Raw genomic sequence first — 19467 nt, forward strand, 5'->3', positions numbered from 1 at the left:
TATGTTTTAGAGAGATGGTCTGATTGTGCCACCATCATTAAGGAAAGAAAGGTCATTAAAACACCATAATCTGGGGATGTAAATGTCGTCTGTCCCAGCTCCTGACTTGCGTGAGTTTTCAACCAATCGCATTTCACGTCTGTGTTGATTTCGCAGGGTTTCTATTTTCCGTTTTATATCCCCTGTGGTAATGGCAGCACATGTCTTGCATAATTCCGCGGCTATTCCTGTCAAAGCCGCTACACGTTTAGCTCTGTCCTTGTACATGTCACTTTTGACATTCCATAGGCATGGATGTTGGCGGTAAAAGTCAATTAATTGTATGATTTCTTCTCTTGACCAGTGAATGTTTGTAGTTTCTTTGCCGGACATGATGACTTTATACTTAGAACACCCTTTTTTTAAGTGAGAGATCGATAATAAACTATGGTCCTGGAAACCTATTGTGCTTGACACCAGCGTTGGTTAAACAAACCACCAGACACGTCAGTTTCTGGTGTTTTACTCGACTACACTCACGGGTTACTGGCTAGTTTGCCCGTGGTTTCCCCATCTTTAATCACCACCATTTGTGCCCGCCAATCACTCTCCCACCTTGTGTCTTGAAACGGGGTATGGTAATAGTGTTTGCCCATCGGGCACTGTCCGGTAGTGTGGACAGGGCCTTAGTCTGTGAATGATATCTGTTGTTTATGTTTGGGTAAATCACGTGACCAGAGACATCCGAATTCTCCCCCGATCTCCACATGTTGGCTCGTCAATGCTGCATATTATTTTGGTAACTTGTTTAATAAACTAATGTTAATTACCCTCAGCTTATCAATGAGAACCCATAACATAGATAACTTAACTACATCAAAAGTTTAGAAATGTATAAATCTGTTGAAACCTAGAAGCTACTCTTTCGTAACCAATCATAAAAACGGGTATAAAAGTGCTATAGTGCATAATTTACCGTTGTCCTCCAACCATGTGTCTCGAAGCATTCTTGCTCCAGTGTAAAATTCTTCTTAATTGAAAAATAAAAAGATCTTAACAGTCACATAGTCCAGTACTGTGTTTTAGAGTAGCTGCATTTAGACCTATACCACCACTCAAAGTTACTCTGATGAGACAGCCCTAATACACATGGCTATGCCATCCCTAATCTATATTAAGATGTCTGATGTTTATCAAACTTGATGCTAAAGCACCCTAGTATCATGTAATAATGGACCACACAGCTAGTTTTCTGACTATTATGATCACCCCATAATATCACTATGGATGACTCAGATTACCCTTAGATGAGAAATGAGCTACCGTCATCCCATCTTAAGACACTAAAGGCTTTCCAAAGGAAATGTTCTTAAACGGAAAAAGACACCTTCCATGGAATACATGGCCGATTTTGATGGTGTTAGAATAGACAAAGCTAAGGTACTATCCTAGAGAAGTCTGCATTTCTTGATGTTCACAGTGTTATGAGGGTCTATGGCAAGGTGGTTATAAGTAAGTTGGTTGCATCTAGAGCGAAGGAAATTGACTAGTCAGCATCTCTTGCCTACTTAGGCCACGCCCCATTTACACTAGGGCTGTGCGTTGACAGCAAGCTTGTTGTAATTATAATAGTAATGTAACTGAAATGTAATTAATCACACATTTTTAAGGTATTGTAATTGTAATTCTTTATTTCTATTTAATATTTATTTTAGTTGTAATTGTAATTTGATAATATGACTGCTAAATGGATGAAGACGTCGTACTACAGATTTGACGCTACCTGCGGGGAATATTTCTTAGAAAGCAATTAAAATCTACAAATGTTCTTGTTTTTCTGATTTATGTGGCACAATGACACCATAATTTAGCCATGTTAGATTGTCAACATAGTTAAAAAGACAGCCTTCCCGTTTTGACTACTGAAAGATGAGAAGCATGGTGTAAATGGGGAGGAGCTTAGTGATGTCACTAATAGCTAGACAATCGGAACAAGGAAGTTTTCAATTACGGCTTTTTCAATCATTGTTAGTATCAGTATCAGGTGTGTAACAAAAAAATCTAAACTTTTCCTTAAGCTTACGAAGCTATTTTTATTATAGTGAAGCTTAAAACACAAACAGGTAAAAATCATATTTTGGCTTGTGCTACCACAGTGTAAGGACAACGCTTTTTCCCTATTTTCATTGTATCCAATCATCAAGTCGCGTTGTTCTTACTTCCATTCGATAGAGTTCTGCGGCCTTTCCTCCAATGTATAACACATGTAATTCCATATTTGTATGCCTTATTATCTTTAAATGTATGATTGTAAGAAAACGCAAATCTACTGTCTCAGAGTCATTTCTGCTCTCGGTGCTAGTCTGTACTACTTATCCATCCGCACCCGTCTATGTCAACCCAGTTCATCTGTAAATAAATCATCAATACCCAGCTACCTGTCTTAATCTCTCGTTCTCACAACTGGTGACCTACCGGAGTTGGTGACACAGCGGTTTAGGCCCAGCCTTTAACGGACTAATTACGGCCGCTTACCTTCAGAGAACCTTTAGCGGACTCAATACGGCACCACAGTTTAGGTCTCTGAAAACTCCATTGCGAGGACGACACCAACTCCATTAACGGACTAATCACGGCACAACTTCCCAGCGAGTTTTGGCTTTTATTTTCTAGGACGGGTAGCTGGGTGCTGGTTAGCCAACAAAAAATTCTGGTGGCGGTTCAGAAACATCCAATCGACATCGTGGCCTCCTTTGCCTCACCCGGGGGATGCCAGATGTCTTCTCGACCCGCCGAACCTGAGGGCCTCCTCGGTTCTTCCCCCGAAGCCATTGCCGCCCCTGTGAGTCCCCAGGCAACCTTCCGACGCCACTGCTTCACCCAGGGTCCTGCTTTACCCACCCAACATCGCTACCGCACATGTGGGCCTGCTCGGCTCCCCTGACGTTGCTGCCTGTGGGCCTCCTCAAACCCCTGATGCTGCCGTCGCTCCTGGGGCTCACTCGTCCTGCCTGACGTCGCTGCCACACCTGTGGACCTGTTCACTCTTCCAACGCCGTTGCCTGCAGTCCTCCTCGGCCCAATGACACTGCTGCCACACCTGTGGGCCTCCCCTGCCTGCCAACGCCGCTACCTGTGGGTTTCCTCGACCAGCTGATGCCACTGCTCACCCGTGGTTCCGCTCTGCCCGCGGGACGCCACTGCCGTGCTGGGGACTTCATCAACCCAACCTATGCCACTGCCGCACCTGGGGATCCCCATGGCCTGTCCCACCCACTTCATCATCACCCACAACGCAGTTCTCTCCGCAGTCTTGGTCGCCCCAGCCCACAGTAGAACCCCCCAGGCAACCGCCAGGGGAGGGATCTTGTCAGCCAGCAACACCGAAGGACTCTACCCTTGATGATGCCCCACAACAAGTGTCACAAGGACACGGGGTAGCCTTCTGCCTCCAAGATATTTTTTCATCCAATAATTATTCCATAATCAGTCTTGGGGGGAGTATTTGTAAGGACAACACTTTTTCCCTAGTTTCATTGTATCCAATCATCAAGCCGCGTTGTTCTTACTTCCATCCCATAGAGTGTTCCGCGGCCTTTCCACCAATGCATAACACACGTAATTCCATTATTTGTACACCTTATTATCTTTAAATGTATGATTGTAAGAAAACACAAATCTACTGTCTCAGAGTCATTTCTGCTCTCGGTGCTAGTCTGTACTACTTATCCATCCGCACCTGTCTATGTCAACCCAGTTCGTCTGTAAATAAATCATCAGTACCCAGCTACCTGTCATAATCTCTGGTCCTCACAACAGCGCTCTATAGATATCTTGGTTTATGGATAAGTACAATCCAATTCCTCCTTAGACCATAAACGTTTTGATGAGCCAACAAGGCAAAATGTTTAATGGAAATGATCAAGAGATTATGATCATGAATTTATTTAAAGAGATAAAAAAATTGCTATAGCAAAGACCAGCCAGCTTTGCACCTAAGCACCGCCTACTGATTACATCACGACCATTCCTTGAAGCTGATTGGTTGGAAATAATTTCGAAAAGTTGGTTAATCTGTGGTTCTTTTCATTTTCATTTATTTTGCAAACACATTGTGCTGATTATTAAAATGAAACATAGACCTATAAGGTCCTATGTCTTTTTGTCAGTTTACGCTGCTAATGACATTTGGATTATAGGCCTCTCTTATATTTAGCATGTCAGGATGCCAGAAAACTTCCAATCATTCATTCATTCATTTATATTTAGCCTTTTATTGTGGTTATTCTTGTTTTTGTTGCTGCTGTCATGATGATTGTAGTCTCTTCGAAAAACTTTCTTATGGTATCCTAACATTGCAAAATAAATAAACATAGACCTATTCTTAAAATACTGACGTAAAGAATTGTTGGCCTATTCTTGCTAACTGAAATTTATTTATTTGTTTTATTTAAAAGTAATCGAGATAGAGAGACTGATTCTACAAGAATGGTCCCAAAACCAAGTGATTCATGTGCTACTCGCAGATAGTTATGCATGGATCATCTCATGCATAACTTTTCAGCTATCGTATATTTTTCTAATTTGTTAAGTATCTTATGATGCCTTCGTACCCTTCATTTTCATAGAAATTCTACAGCAGTCTTATATTCACTCTTCAGAGTAATACAATGTGTTATCCCTTTAGTAAATATATTTTCAATATAGTTCACTGAAAGCAGTTTGATATTTGTGTGTAAGGCTGAGACAGTTCTAAGATTTGGCCATCTATGCATATATGTGTATGTGTTCTTGCTTATACGTGTACATTCAACTTCATGCATTTACATTATATATCGTGGAGTTGAAACTACTATATTAATTAAAAACTACCTATTTCCAATACATACAGGTAGAAGACTATTTGCAATAAGAAATTGAAATGTAGACTCATGCTCTGTCCTTGCCTCAAAATATAAGAAATTGACTAGTAGGCCTATACCCCGTCATTGGCTCAAAATATAAGCAATTAACGTGTAGGCCTAATCTCTTAATGATATTAACATTTGACATGCAGGATTATAATGAATGAGAATACCCTAATATCGCAATTGGCTGCGTAAGATTATGCTTCATTTCAATTAATGTAGTCTATAATGGAGCTTATGCAGGCCAACACCAATTAAAAAAGGATAAAAAGCATGATGTGTACGTATTTAGGCTACACAGACAAAATGATCCAAGATCTTCATAATGATATATAACTATATATCTTTTACCGGATGATCAATTGCATACTTCACAACTCCGGGAACTCAAATCTGTGGTGTCATGGTTCATGCCCGAAAATCAACATCACCCAACGGAATCAATTCCGTACTTGTAATCATTTGGATTGTTAACTAGTGTGACGTCATTCCCCCTTCGAGAGCTAGCCAATCACAAGCAATCGGGGGCCAGGCTTAGCTGGCTGGACTCTGCATATATATATATTATATATATATATATATATATATAGTATATATATATATATATATATATATATATATATATATATATATATATATATATATATATTAATGAATGCTGAGGTGAGTTTTATTGAATTGAAATGTGTTTATACCTAAATTGAGGATATATTGGATTTACTTGTTTTTAATAATTGATACGGAAGTCAGAATAATATATATTTTTAATTTTGCAATTTTTCCACGGGAAAAATAAGTGTATAATGAAGGCTGAAAGTGACAGCATCATTCTCGAATGTCTTGTAGATTTCATTGAAATCTATATGAATGAGACTTTGCTTTGGCACAATCTAAAGGCTATCGTAACAGATTGAGCCTATGTATGTTTATTCGTGGTTATAAACCATATATTCAAGACAGTTTTTCAATGAGAATAAATATATTATGACAAAATAATGTAAAACAAGAATAGGCCTAGTATATGCATCTATTCATGATTATGCACGTACCATGTAATTCGTTTTTAAAATGAGAACAAAATAATATTCCACTTTCTGACTAAAAAAAAAAAAAATGAACTATGTATGTTTTTTCATTGCTCGCATCCCACGGAAGTTCGCTTGGAAATGAAAATAGACTAATGTACACTAACGAAGCACAGGAATTATACACTAATGATTTTCATTCACTGTAACGCGTCATAAGGAAGTCAATCTTTAAACCCTTTCAATGAATTAGAAAAAATATTAGGCCTATATATGTCAACTTTGAAACGAAAACAAGTCAATTACAGCTAGAGCATCGTACGTTGACGCCATGGATGCTACGGAGAACTGAGGAAACGGCCTGTATCGTTAGTGGCGAAGATTTGCCTGTGCAGGCATAACAACGTTAGTGGCGGGCTTAACAAAAATATCTGGTTGTCCAATAGGCGCAGCTCCTCTGAAAGACAATTAATCTAGAGGGTGGACCTCTTCAACTTAAACTTTGGCTGCAAGGTGACTGGGATCAGACAAAGAGGCGTTCTCTACTGTCTGATGGCCGTGGCCAATGTTCATAAACTTTTGGCTTCTATCTTTAAGAAACCATTGAGAATTGGTTTAATGAGCCTACACTCAAAGTTTCTCAAGGTTATCAAGGAAAGATGGCCTTCAAGTGCAAAGGACACCCCAGCCGATTTATTAATATATTGCAAAATCTGAGATAGGCCGAGCTATCAAGGTAGGTTAACACTTAAAGGAAAAGGGCAGAGATCTTTCTGGGACGTTCCTCTCCTGGTATGTGACAGTAATATGTGAAGAACCGAAAAGACCATATTCTTACCTAATGTGTCTAACATAAGTGTAGGTTATTTTTATTATTTGCTGTGTAATGGGAAAAATATTCCTTTAATTATTAATGATGTATTTAGGAATTGATTCATCATCCTCCTCTAATATCTTTACTGGTGTAAAAATGACTGGAACTATAAAATGTTTTCGTTTTTGTTGTGAACACGAGTGCGTGGCAGTGTAGCCATTCCCTTGTTTTATTTATCTTTCACTCTGAGAATGGGAACGCTGCCCTGAATCTTTCGTCTGCATTTTGGTAACACTAAAAGACACATGTAGGGATCACGATTCACGAATGCTTTCATGTGAAAAGGACGTCAATCAGTCCACCTCTCATTCTGGCTATTTTACCAAATTATTAATACAAATGATTATCTATCCCGGTAGATCTAGTGTACCTATCCGCGGCGGCCCAGAGTATGGCAGTTGCGGTTTTTCTATGCAGTTTTACCCCCTGAACAAGAATTTGAAGTCAAATATTTACGGACGACTCTAATTTAACCTTTGAACTCTATCCTACGGGTAAAGGGGATTCCCATTGGAACCGGGGGTTTTGGGTGGGGACAAAACCCTAACTCTATCCTACGGTAAGGGGACCCCCAGTGGGAACCGGGGTTTTGGGTGGGAAAAACCCGAACCACTTCGGGGGGTGATGCCGTGTTATTGCCGTGGTGTATTTCCCACATTTATCACTTTTAAAAAACACGAAATACAGGCGGAAATAAGAGATAACAAAACTAGCGGATAGTGGAGCCGTTCCACCATCCATAGTCGTCTACTACTACTACTACCACAACACTGAATCCTACTACGCATGCGCTAATGCTACTGCGCATGCGCTAACTGTAAAAACAAAAAAGGGAGCCCTTTTGGCCTAAACTCAGACTGCTTTAGTGAGGAAAGACATGGGGGTTTACGGGAGGGATACATGTATTTAGCCAAAAACGTTACAGTATGACCCCTACGTTGCTACCGGACTGAGTGAAGGATTGGGTGGTACAGGTTCCCAGATTTGCAGTTTCTCACCAAATTTGGGCTTTTTTTGCCTCCTAATTTTGGTGGGTAAAATTCACTTTGGCTGGTTAGTGGTATTTTGCTGGGTTTTCAAAATACTTTCTATTTGAGCTAAACACTGATCCCACGTTTGAGGAATCTCTCCCCCAGATTGGGAATTTTAAAGGTTTTCAGGAAAAATCTGGGGGAATTTGAATAGGTTTTCAGTAAAACTTGGTAACATTTTAAGCAAAAATATGTTAGATGGAATTAAAAATAAAAATCACACACACCAGTACGACCACAAAACAGGCCGCCCGGATCTCAGAGAAACGAGCCTCATTTCAAAAATTTCAATACATTCTCGTTTTTTTTCCTGTATTCTTATATTAGTTTATATATCTAACTAAAACTATGATGCCGCTATACAAGCTATATATGATAAAAAAAATGTATTGTTATGTTAAAATAAAGTTTCATACATACTTTACCTGGCAGATATATACCATAGCTAAGACTCCGTCCGTCCCCGACAGAAATTCAAATTTCGCGCCACTCGCTACAGGTAGGTCAGGTGATCTACCTGCCTGCCCTGGGCTGCAGGACTTAGGCCACCATCCCCCGTTTTCTATCATATTTTGTTCTCTCTTCCACCTGTCTCCTGCGGGGAGGCTGGGTGGGCCTTTAATTGTATATATCTGCCAGGTAAGTATGTATGAAACTTTATTGTAACATAACAATATCATTTTCATACAATCAACTTACCTGTCAGATTATACAAATATCTGATTGGCACCCTTCGTGGAGGGTAAGAGACAGCTACTATATGGAATAGACAGGTAAACACCAATATGTTGTAGGTATAAATAAAACCTTGGTTCCTACCTGTAGGTGGTAGACTTCGTGGGTGTTTGCCCAGTAGTCTGCATCACCTCAAGAAACTTTAGCGGAGATATGTGATCTATGGCCAAGAGTTCTTGTGGTCTGCCGATGGGGTCTTACCCCTTACTCATGCAGAGCCTAAAGGACCTTGTCAATGGGTGCTGATCCACTTATAGACAATACACCTATGAAGGAGCACACAACCAATCCCGACCACCTGATCCTAACCATATGTTAGAACTAAGGATTGTTACGAGTATCCCCGAACTCGTCACAACAAACCGTAACTCAAAAAAACACTACGCACACATACATAATTTTTCAAAAAAAAAAAATTTTTACTCAACTAATTGGATATGACAAGAATTCTCTTATGAACAACATAGACGGCCGCCCGTGCGAGCCCTGAATCCTCCATTGTTCGAAGAGATTCTCGACCATATCCAAACATAAAGAACAGTATATACATTTAATTGGATTGGTGTCGGCTCCCGTACCCAGACGTATCTGCCGATACGATGACCCGAGAGAAAAAGCACTTCTCATACGTCACGCACGTCTTTCAAGTAATGAGATGCAATACTGAGTTGCATCTCCAATAGGTCGTATCTATAAATGTTTTAAGCGACATATTCTTATAAAACGAGAGAGACGTCGCAACCGCTCTTACTTCATGAGCTTTTACTCTCAGTAGTTGTAATTGTTCGTCAGGGGACAGACCTTATGAGCGTCCGTAATGACGTTTCTTACAAAGAAAAACGCTAGAGCATCTTCGGGACATCAGTCTTGTGGGGTCTTTTACCGCGCACCAAAAGACCTTGCCTAGAGCCTCCCAAACTGACGCTTCCTCTGAAGATAGAACTTCAGAGCTCTAAAACAAGGCATAGAGACCTCTCTGCTTCTTTGCCTACGAGACTCGACATTCCCTTTGACCTCGAATGACCTAGGCAGGGATTCGTGGGCTTCTCGTTTTTTTTTTGCTAAAAACATGGTCTTAAACGAGCAAATAAGCCGAGTCTCCCTTGAATCCTACTTTATCCTGCAGAGCTTGTAACTCACTAATTCTTTTTGCCGTAGCTAAAGATAAAAGGAATAGGCATTTTCTAGTTTATGTCTCTAAATGATGCCAGATGCGGAGGCTCGAATCTATCCGAAGACAGAATATTTGAGGACTACGTCCAGGTTCCATTGTTCGGAGGTACTGGTTTCCTTAGACTTTGAAGTCTCAAAAAGATCCTTATGAGTATCGTGGAGATCTTTGTTATTTGCCAGATCTAATCCTCTGTTCCTGATACAGCCGAGAGCATACTCTGTATCCCTTTATTGTGGATACGGCTAGATGAGATTTTACTCTCAGGAATAGCAAGAAATCAGCAATTTTCCGCTATAGAGGTAGAGGAGGAGGACAACTTTCTTGGCTCTACACCACCTTCTAAAGACCTCCCACTTCGACTGGTATACTTTCGTAGTGGAGGTTCTGCGAGCTCTCGCGATCGCGCTTGCCACTTCGCGGAGAAAAGCCTCTCGCTCTGACAAGTCTTTCGATAGTCGGAAAGGCATCAGTGGGCGAGGAGCGGGGAGGTTTTGATGGTACCTCTGAAGTGTGGTTGTTTGAGAAGATCCGTCCTTCCTGGTAGGGATCTCGGAAAGTCTACGATCCACTCCTTACCACCTCCGTGAACCATTCCTGGGCCGGCCCAAAAGGGGGCTATTAATGTCATCCTCGTCTCTTTTGACGCCACAAACTTTTTCAATACTAAAAAAAAAAAACCCCCAGGATTTTGAATGGGGGTGGGAAAAGCGTAAACGTCTACTCGAGACCAGTTTAGCAGGAAGGGGGCGTACCATAAACGCTCTTGGATCTTCCACGACCGAGCAAAACACTGGGAGCCTTTTTGAAATGTATGTTGCGAAGAGATCCACATGTGGAGTTCCCCCACGAGACCAGAGATCGAGACACACTTCCTCGTGCAGGAGTCCATTCTGTATGAAGGACCTGGTTCCTGCTGCTGAGCCTGTCCGCCCTCACATTCCTACTCCCTGTACGAACCTTGTCAGCAGGGAGATTTGTTTCCTTTGAGACGTCCAAAGTAAATAGGTCCTCTCGTGAGTTCGTAAAGGAACGAGGAGTGTGTCCCCCCTCCCCTGTTTTCCGAATTTGGTAGCAAGTGCGGTGGTGTTGTCCCCAGTTTACTTGCACTATCTTGTCTCTCACCAGAGGTTCTAGGCTCTTCAAGGCCAGGTGTACGGCGAAGAGCTCTTTGCAGTTTATGTGCAGACACCTGTGCTGGTTCCCAGGTGCCTGACACTTCCTCCGAGCCCTAATGTCGCCCTCCCCAACCCGTCTTCCGACTCGTCGGAGAACAACACTAGGTCTGGGTTCTGTGATTTCTTAGAGATCCCCTTTGTTCTCTTCCAGAGGTAGCAACCACCACTGTAGGTGTGCCTTTATCTCCACTGGAATGGGAAAAAACGTCCGACAGTTTGTCCGGTTTTCCAGCTCCAAGACTTCTTGAGGAAGAATTGAAGTGGACGGATATTGAAGTCTTCGAGAGGAAGAATTGTTCCAGCGAGGAAAGCGTCCCCAGAAGGCTCAACCATTCCCTCGCTGACGTGTTTTTGCTTCTCTAAGAAGAGAGAGATTTATCCTCAAACCATTTTGCGTTCTTTCTTGCGAAGGAAAAAACTCGAAAACCCCGAGAATCCATCTGAATCCCCAGATAGAGGCTGGTCTTGTCTGGGGGTCAGCTGAGACTTCTCGAGGTTCACAGCAATCCCAACGCCTTTGGTCAAATCCAGAGTTAACTTTAGGTCCTCCAAACACTGTCTCTCCGATCTGGCCCTGATGAGCCAGTCGTCTAGGGTAATCATAGAGACATTCACTCCTTTGAGATGAAGAAATCTCGCCACATTCTCATCAGGCTTGTTGAAGACCTGAGGAGCTGTGGACAGGCCGAAACACAAGGCTCTGAACTGAAAGATCCTTCCCCCGTCATGAAACGGAGGTAATTCTGCGACGAAGGGTGGATCGGGACGTGAAAGTAGGCGTCCTGGAGATCTAGAGACACCATCCAATCTCCTTGTCGTAATGACGCTAGGACTGAAGCAGAAGTCTCCATGGAGAACTTCTCCCCTTCTGAACAAATTTGTTCAGAGAGCTGACGTCTAGTACTGGTCTCCAGCCTCCGAGGCTTTCGCCACTAGAAAAAAGGCGATTGTAAAACCCTGGGGAGTTTTGATCCAGTACTAGTTATATTGCACTCTTGTCCCACATTTGTTCACCATCGATCGAAGAGTATCCCTTCAAGCACAGTCCTTGTACTTGGCTGATAGTTCCCGTGGTATTGACGTTAGGGGAGGAGTATTCAGGAAAGGGATACGATATCCCTTCCTTATGATATTCAATGAAGACGCGTCTGCGTCTATCATTGTCAGGCCTCCACGAATCCCAGGAGCCTGGCACCTACTGGGTGCGTGGAGGAGAAAAATGTTTCATTTTCCCTTTTTAAAGGACGAAAGGCGACCTACCTCTCTTCTCTTGGAGCCTTCCTTCTTGCGGGAGTCTGGAGATCGGACCACCTCGAAAGGGCTGCGTAGAAGTGCTAGGTCCTTCTTGTCAGAAACTAAAGCACTTTCTTCTTCCTAGCCGACTGCGTCAGAAGATCCTGCGGTTCGCCTTCTCAGTTAAAGAGTGAGACACGTCCTTCACTAACTTGAGAAGGGAACAAATAGTCAGACAGAGGTGCATACAGTAGAGCTGCCCTCTGAGCATGCGAGACTGCCTTTGTTAAGAAGGCGCCATACACGTCCTTTTTCTTCAACAAAAGACCTGCTCCAAATAATGAAGATACTTCCCCCCCCCCCCCCCCCAAAAAGATCCATCCTGAACCGCTTTGTCGATGCAAGACAAAATGCATAACAGGGCTTCAGGTTCGATTTCCTCTGAATCTGAGGCTTTCTTGGACATCACCCCAAGGGACCAATCTAAGAAGTTGAAGACTTCCAATACATGGAATAGTCCCTTGAGGAGATGATCCAGTTCTGAAAATTACTCCATGTAATACGAGCAGAATTGAGACTTGGACGCCTTGAAGCGTCAACTAACGTCGAAAAAAAAAATCTGCCTCCTGTAGAAGGGAGGAGCGATACCCATATTTTCTCCCCCGTCTTGTACCATATGCCTCTTTTCCCAGCTAAACCTTTGCTGGAGGCATGCAAATACTGTCCCTGACTAAGTCTTTTCTTTCGACTTCATCAGGAGTCTAAGGCGTGTAAAGCCCGCTTCATCGAGATGGTGGGCTTCATCTTCAGAAAAGACGAGGGCTTCTTCGCCTTCGCACTCGAAAAGAGCGAGCGCGGAGAAGGAGGAGCAGCCGGAGTCAACTCGTCTCCGTATTCCTCCAGAAGCAGGGTAGTCAACACCCGTTTATAGTTGGACAAGCCCTCTCTTCCATGATCGTCCATCATCCGAGTTTCCTCCAACTCTGGATAATCTGAGTTTCGTTCTCCTTTCTGAACTTCCTCTTCTGGAGGAGACAAACTCCTGATAGGAGAGGGGGCTATAGGGAATGAAAGTCTTTCCTTTTTCCCGTTTTGATCGACTTGGAAGGAGTCACTAACCTGCGGCTTCTCTTGCACTTTAGAAGACGTCTTGTATGACGCTTCCCGCTCTCCGAGCGTCCATGTATGACGTTCTCTTGTTGACGTCTTGATGACCGCTTCGCGTCTGGAAGACGCTCCGCTCTAAGGGCGTCTACTCGGCGTCACAAACTTGGACGGAGCGTCCCACGTTCCGCTTGAAATGACGCATTCACTTCTAAAGACGTCTTTCGTTTCTCTTGTCTTACAACGCTCTCGTCAAGCCCCCGTTCTAGTTCTCGAACCGAAGCTCCTGCCAGAACGCTTAACAGTTTTCACATCTGTCTGACGCTTCTCTTCGAGCAGGTGAGAGAGACGAGACTTCTTAATTGAAAAGCGTCACGTCCTTTCCGACGGGGCGCTAAAACTCCCACAAAGAGATGCAGTTGTTCCTGAACTGCCCATAAATGATCTTTTCTTGACGTTCTCCCACGTCTAGTGCCAATGACGCCTCTCGTCATCACTCGGGGAAGAAGCAAGATGGGGTACTTCCTCATAAGCGTCAAGGTGGTTGACGCTGACGCCATCTTCGCTTTTCTTAATAGCAGACGGGGCGTCATCCGAGAGCGCTCTGGGCTCGAATCAATGTCTTGCTTCATATGACGTTTCAGCGGTCTCGATAAGCTCGACTCCTTCCACCCTCTTTTTAGGTGAGGGTTAGAGGGAGAGGACGAGAAACACTCGCGAAAGGACGCTTTTTCCTATAGCGCCCTTGAGCTGGCTGCCATGAAGCAGAGCTAGCTGAAGGGACGTCTGACCCGTTGGGGATTCCCCACGACCTCCTTAAGGCTTTCGACTTTCCTTCTCCTCTGGGCATGGGAGCTTGGAAGAGGTCTATGCCTGGGAGCGCCGCAGGGACGATCAAAAACGCCCCCCTCCACAACACTGATAGAACTCCATTCACTAAAACTGGGTTCACTATCACTAGCCTTACCTTTCGAGTCAGCCATCTTGGACTTCAATGTCTCTAATAGTCGCTTTCAGATTGGCGATTTCCGATGCCGAATCCGAAAACACACTCTGAGAATGAGGATTTATAGGAGAATCTACATCAGTAGGTTAGAAATGATCCGTGAAAAGGCTCAATAGGCTTGAACTCACACCTTTCAGTCGTCTAACTCTATCCCTCTCTAACTTCTTCAAATAAGAAGTTTAAAGTCTTCCACTCTTCTGCATTCAAAACCCTCGCATCCTTACAAGTGTTATAGCAGAACACTGAACCCCCCCTACATTTTACGGCATACAGTGAGGATCAACCGAAGCTTTCGTTATCCTCACCCTGCAGCCTACATTCACACACATTCTCACACTCACATTAGAATCAGACATACTGAGAAAAATCCAAAAGTTATTCCAAAAACAGTCCACAGTAGCGAATGCCAAAACACGATCCAAATACGTCACCCAAAAACCGAAAAAAAAAACGTTTTGATCAAAGGTTGTTGAAAAATGATCTAAGGTCCGGGGAGGGTAATAACAACAATGTTGATACCACCGGCGACAGAGAAAATATGATAGCAAAACGGGGATGGTCCTAGTCCTGCCGCCCAGGGCAGCAGGGTAGATCACCTGACTACCTGTAGCGAGTGGGCGCGAAATTTGAATTTCTGTCGGGGACGACGGAGTCTTAGCTATGTATATATCTGACAGGTAAGTTGATTGTGATGAAAATATGCATTATAAAAGATAAATATAAACGCACATATATTTGCCGGTATTTGGTTGGTTTGGTTTGGATTTCCATTTGGCGGGATTTTGGCTGGTTTCATGGTAGACTTTGGCTGGTTGGTAGTGGTGTCATCTGGGAACCCTGGTGGTAACCATACGTTGGAGTACATAAAAAAGCATTTACCTAATTGTTTATTAAACATGTTATGTGAATTTGTAGTGTTTATTCCTTTTCATTTTTCCATAGTATTTGTATAATAACTGTTTTGAAATATTCCCCACCTAATCATTTTCACCATATATAACTTGAAATATTATGTTATAATTGAGGACAGAACACCTAAAAATGCCTACGTGTTGATATAGAACTCAGTTTTAGGACCGCTTTCGATACCTACCTACCTACCTGTTATGTGAAATTGCACCATTGCGTTGCATATTACATACACACTCCCGCTATATCATTTATACACAAGTTTCAATCCCTCCCCCTTCCAGTTATTCACGACTGGCTCTTTACGTTACACCATTTACAATGCATTTCTCACCTGATACAATACCTAGATTAAAAGTTTGCCATTATTATTTAAAAACCTACATTTCAATATATAACATTTATAAATATATAGTTTGCCATTATTTTTGATAAAACTACATTTTAAATATATTCCATTATACACTTTTACGACATTACAATTTACACCTCCCTTCCAGTTTCCTTACTATTATGCAGTTATGTATGGTTACTTTTTACATTTTACAACACTTCCACACCCATCAAAGTTAGGTTATATGTCATTTACCTACTGGGGCCGAATCCCATCCCCCGGTTAGAGGCAACATACCCCTTAGGTTTAGTTTGTTATATGTTGGTTTACCTACTAGTTTTACTCCTTGAAGGGGGTTACCCGGTTAGGCTAGGTTGGTTAGTTCTTCAAGGGTGGATACCGGGGGGTGGGAGGTGGTTAGGTTACGTTCCTACTTGGTTACCTACATAGGTTAGTTTTGTTAGGTTACATTCCTTACTAGGTTAGGTTGTCCGGCCTTTAAGGGGGGGTAACGGGGGCAAAGCCCCCATGGTCAGGCAATATTCCCTACTAGTTATGTTAGGTTAGGTTAGGTTGGTTAGGTTACATTCCTTACTAGGTTAGGTTAGGCCTTTAAGGGCGGGTATGGGGGGGGGCGAAGCCCCCCTGGTCAGGCATATTCCCTACTAGGTTAGGTTAGTTAGGTTACATTCCTTACTAGGTTACGTTAGGCCTAGTATTTCCCTACTAGGTTAGGTAGGTTACGTTCCTTACTAGGTTAGGATAGGCCTTTAAGGGGGGGTATGGGGGGGCGAAGCCCCATGGTCAGGGCAATGTTTCCCTACTAGGTTAGGTTAGTTACATTCCTACTAGGTTAGGTTAGGCCTTTAAGGGGGGGTACAAGGGGGGGGAGGGCGAAGCTCCCCTAGGGTTCAGCAATATTTCCCTACTAGGTTAGGTTAGGTTGGTGGTTACATTCTTATAGTTCGTTCCGGCCTAGTATTTCCCTACAGGTTAGGTTAGGTTACGTCCTTACTAGGTTAGGGGGGTTAGGCCTTGAAGGGGGGTATGGGGGCGAAGCCCCCATGGTCAGGCAATGTTCCCTACTAGGTTAGGTTAGGTTAGGTTGGTTAGGTTACATTCCTTACTAGGTTAGGTTAGGCCTTTAAGGGGGGTACGGGGGGGCGAAGCCCCCCTGGTCAGGCAATATTCCCTACTAGGTTAGGTTGGTTAGGTACATTACTAGGTTAGGTTAGGCCTTTAAAGGGGTACGGGGGGGGCGAAGCCCCCCTGGTCAGGCAATATTCCCTACTAGGTTAGGTAGGTTAGGTTGGTTAGGTTACATTCCTTACTAGGTTACGTTAGGCCTAGATTTCCCATACTAGGTAGGTTAGGTTAGGTACGTCCTTACTAGGTTAGGTAGGCTTTAAGTTTTTGTTACGGGGGGGCGAAGCCCCCCTGGTCAGGCAATATTCCCTACTAGGTTAGGTTAGGTTAGGTTACATTCCTTACTAGGTTAGGTTAGGCCTTTAAGGGGGGTACGGGGGGGCGAAGCCCCCCTGGTCAGGCAATATTCCCTACTAGGTTAGGTTGGTTAGGTTACATTCCTTACTAGGTTAGGTTAGGCCTTTAAGAGGGGGGTACGGGGGGGCGTAAGCCCCCTGGTCAGGCAATATTCCCTACTAGGTTAGGTTAGGTTAGGTTGGTTAGGTTGACATTCCTTACTTGGTTAGGTTAGGCCTAGTATTTCCCTACTAGGTTAGGTTAGGTTCGTTCCTTACTAGGTTAGGTTAGCCCTTTAAGGGGGGTTACGGGGGGCGAAGCCCCCTGGTCAGGCAATATTCCCTACTAGGTTAGGTTAGGTTAGGTTGGTTAGGCCTTTAAGGGGGGGTACAATGGGCAAATACCCCCTGGTCAGGCAACATTGCCTACTAGGTTAAGTTCCCTACTAGGTAAGGTTACATCCCCTGCTAGGTTAGGTTATGTTAGGTTGGTTTGGTTCTTTAAGGGGGGTTACAGCAGGCCCAACCCCACCCCTGGTCAGGCAACATCCCCTACAAGTTTAATTAGTTTTGTTATATGCTAACCTATGTTTAATTTGGTCTTTTGTATTTATTAAAACAACTATAGGCCCTATTACACATTTACCACCCAGGACTTAAATCCCACCCCCTCCTGGGCCCGTTATATATGTATTTGTATTATTTCATATTTTGAACCCATCCCCACATTTACATTTGGTTCCTTAATTACCCATTTACTTTTATTACCCTTAAACATTGCCAACTTATCTTGTTAAATGCTTGTTCATTTACCTCAGCCCCACCTTGCCTCAACCAATAGCATCAAAGCATTTTTACTACTCCACCCCACCTCTCCTACCCTGTTTTCTACGGTCTGGCCTCCTGCGACCTCCTAACTGTAGAACTCCAACACTGTTGAATCTGCCGCCATGACATCCACTGCTGCATCTACTTCACGCTCGCCCCAGCCCCAGCCCCTCACCAGGAACTCTTTGCCAACTTCATGTAACAATTGTTACATGAGTTACAAAGATTTTTCTGCCTTTTACTCAGGTAATTATGATCGACTAATCGGTTTTTGCCAGGACCATGGCCTCCTGAGAAAGCAGGTCTTTTGCCCCATTCAGTCGACTCCAAGATACGGGAGGAGAATGTATAACTTCGTCGGTACTTGGCTGTTGCTTATTTCAAGCTGCATTTTGAGGAACCCAAGACCCGCCTCCACGCATTCTTAAAAGCAGCTGCTGCTTTGTACCCTCCACCCTTTAAGGTAAGGTCCAAACAAACATTATTCTTAATTATTATGTTTTAGGAAAGTGAGTGTTAGGCTTTCGCCGAAAGTTGCGTCAAGGTATGTTACTATTCAGTGGGGTGCTGCTAAGACAACCTCGACCTTCCACCTACCCTGCCCACCCCCTGTGCGTTACCAACCCCCCTTATGAACATATGGCTCCGTGGTGGTTGGGGAATTTAAACATGGCGGCTGTGTTTACATTGCCTTCACCGTAACGAATACTTGGTACCTTCCTATAGGACCGTTCTTCGGTGACTTAGACTATGGCAATTGACATTTTCTATGTTATTTTAGTTGCTTTACAAGGGTTGTAAGGAATATTTTTTTCGTTTGGTTGGAACTAAACTTTAATATACCTTTGAGTTTGGTGCGGCTATTATGTAACTTTCAAAGGTCAATTACTGCTTAGTTACAGCCGCCCGAATGGATATTACTTTTAAATCTTGTACAGTAACTCAAATAACATAGGAATCAGTCAATTGCCATAGTCTAAGCCACCGCGGATTGCTTCTGTAGAAATACCTCTATCCCTTGCAAGGTAAGCTTTTAAAGTTGTAATATTACCATTAGTTAGGACAGATCACTGTCATGAAAGAATAGTAGCAGATGAGAATTCAAGTGCAGAGTTGCCTGCCGAGTCAGACATGTTGCAATGCCTTAACGAGGAAAATTTTCATTGTCGTGAAAGATACTTCACGTTCATTAGTTGTCATGAAATTTTGCTGTTAGTTTTAGTTGTAACTTAGCGTTTGATGGGGTTGTAAAACGTTAAAAAAAGTAGTTATAAGAGTTTTGTTTGTATACAGTTTTTGCAAATACCTGTGCCAAAGGGTACCACAAAATGGAAATTTCCACTGCCGATCATGATCTTAGACTAGGCTATACAGTAATTTAAGAAGGCCTACCCTAGACTAATCCTGTTTGAATGAGGAGTTATGAATATTTTTTGATAAATATAGTTAGGCTATATGTATATAAATTAATGGGAAACATAATTACACAGGACTTAGCCTGTAACCTCATTAAACTAACCTAACTTTGTGGCCTATTGTAACCTAGTAAAATATCAGCCATGTAAACTTTGCATAGGCTATCCTTAACGATTTCTGAAGAAGCCTAGGCTAGACTATATCCTGTTAAAAGGCACCTTAGCCTAATTTAACCTCATTTTAGTAAGTTTTACTC

The 19467-nt window shown here is 42.9% G+C and overlaps 1 long non-coding RNA gene across 1 annotated transcript in view; it reads right to left on the reverse strand.

The window, feature by feature from the left end:
* The window catches only part of LOC135223204 (uncharacterized), a 6688-nt gene extending 6502 nt beyond the window's left edge, over positions 1 to 186 (reverse strand). The window contains exon 1 of the long non-coding RNA XR_010316417.1: positions 1 to 186. This exon is cut by the window's left edge and continues 48 nt beyond it. This is a non-coding gene — a long non-coding RNA (uncharacterized LOC135223204).
* Between the last annotated feature and the right edge of the window lie 19281 nt (positions 187 to 19467).

This window comes from Macrobrachium nipponense, chromosome 8 (genome assembly GCF_015104395.2).
Source record: "Macrobrachium nipponense isolate FS-2020 chromosome 8, ASM1510439v2, whole genome shotgun sequence".
Taxonomy (NCBI): domain Eukaryota; kingdom Metazoa; phylum Arthropoda; class Malacostraca; order Decapoda; family Palaemonidae; genus Macrobrachium; species Macrobrachium nipponense.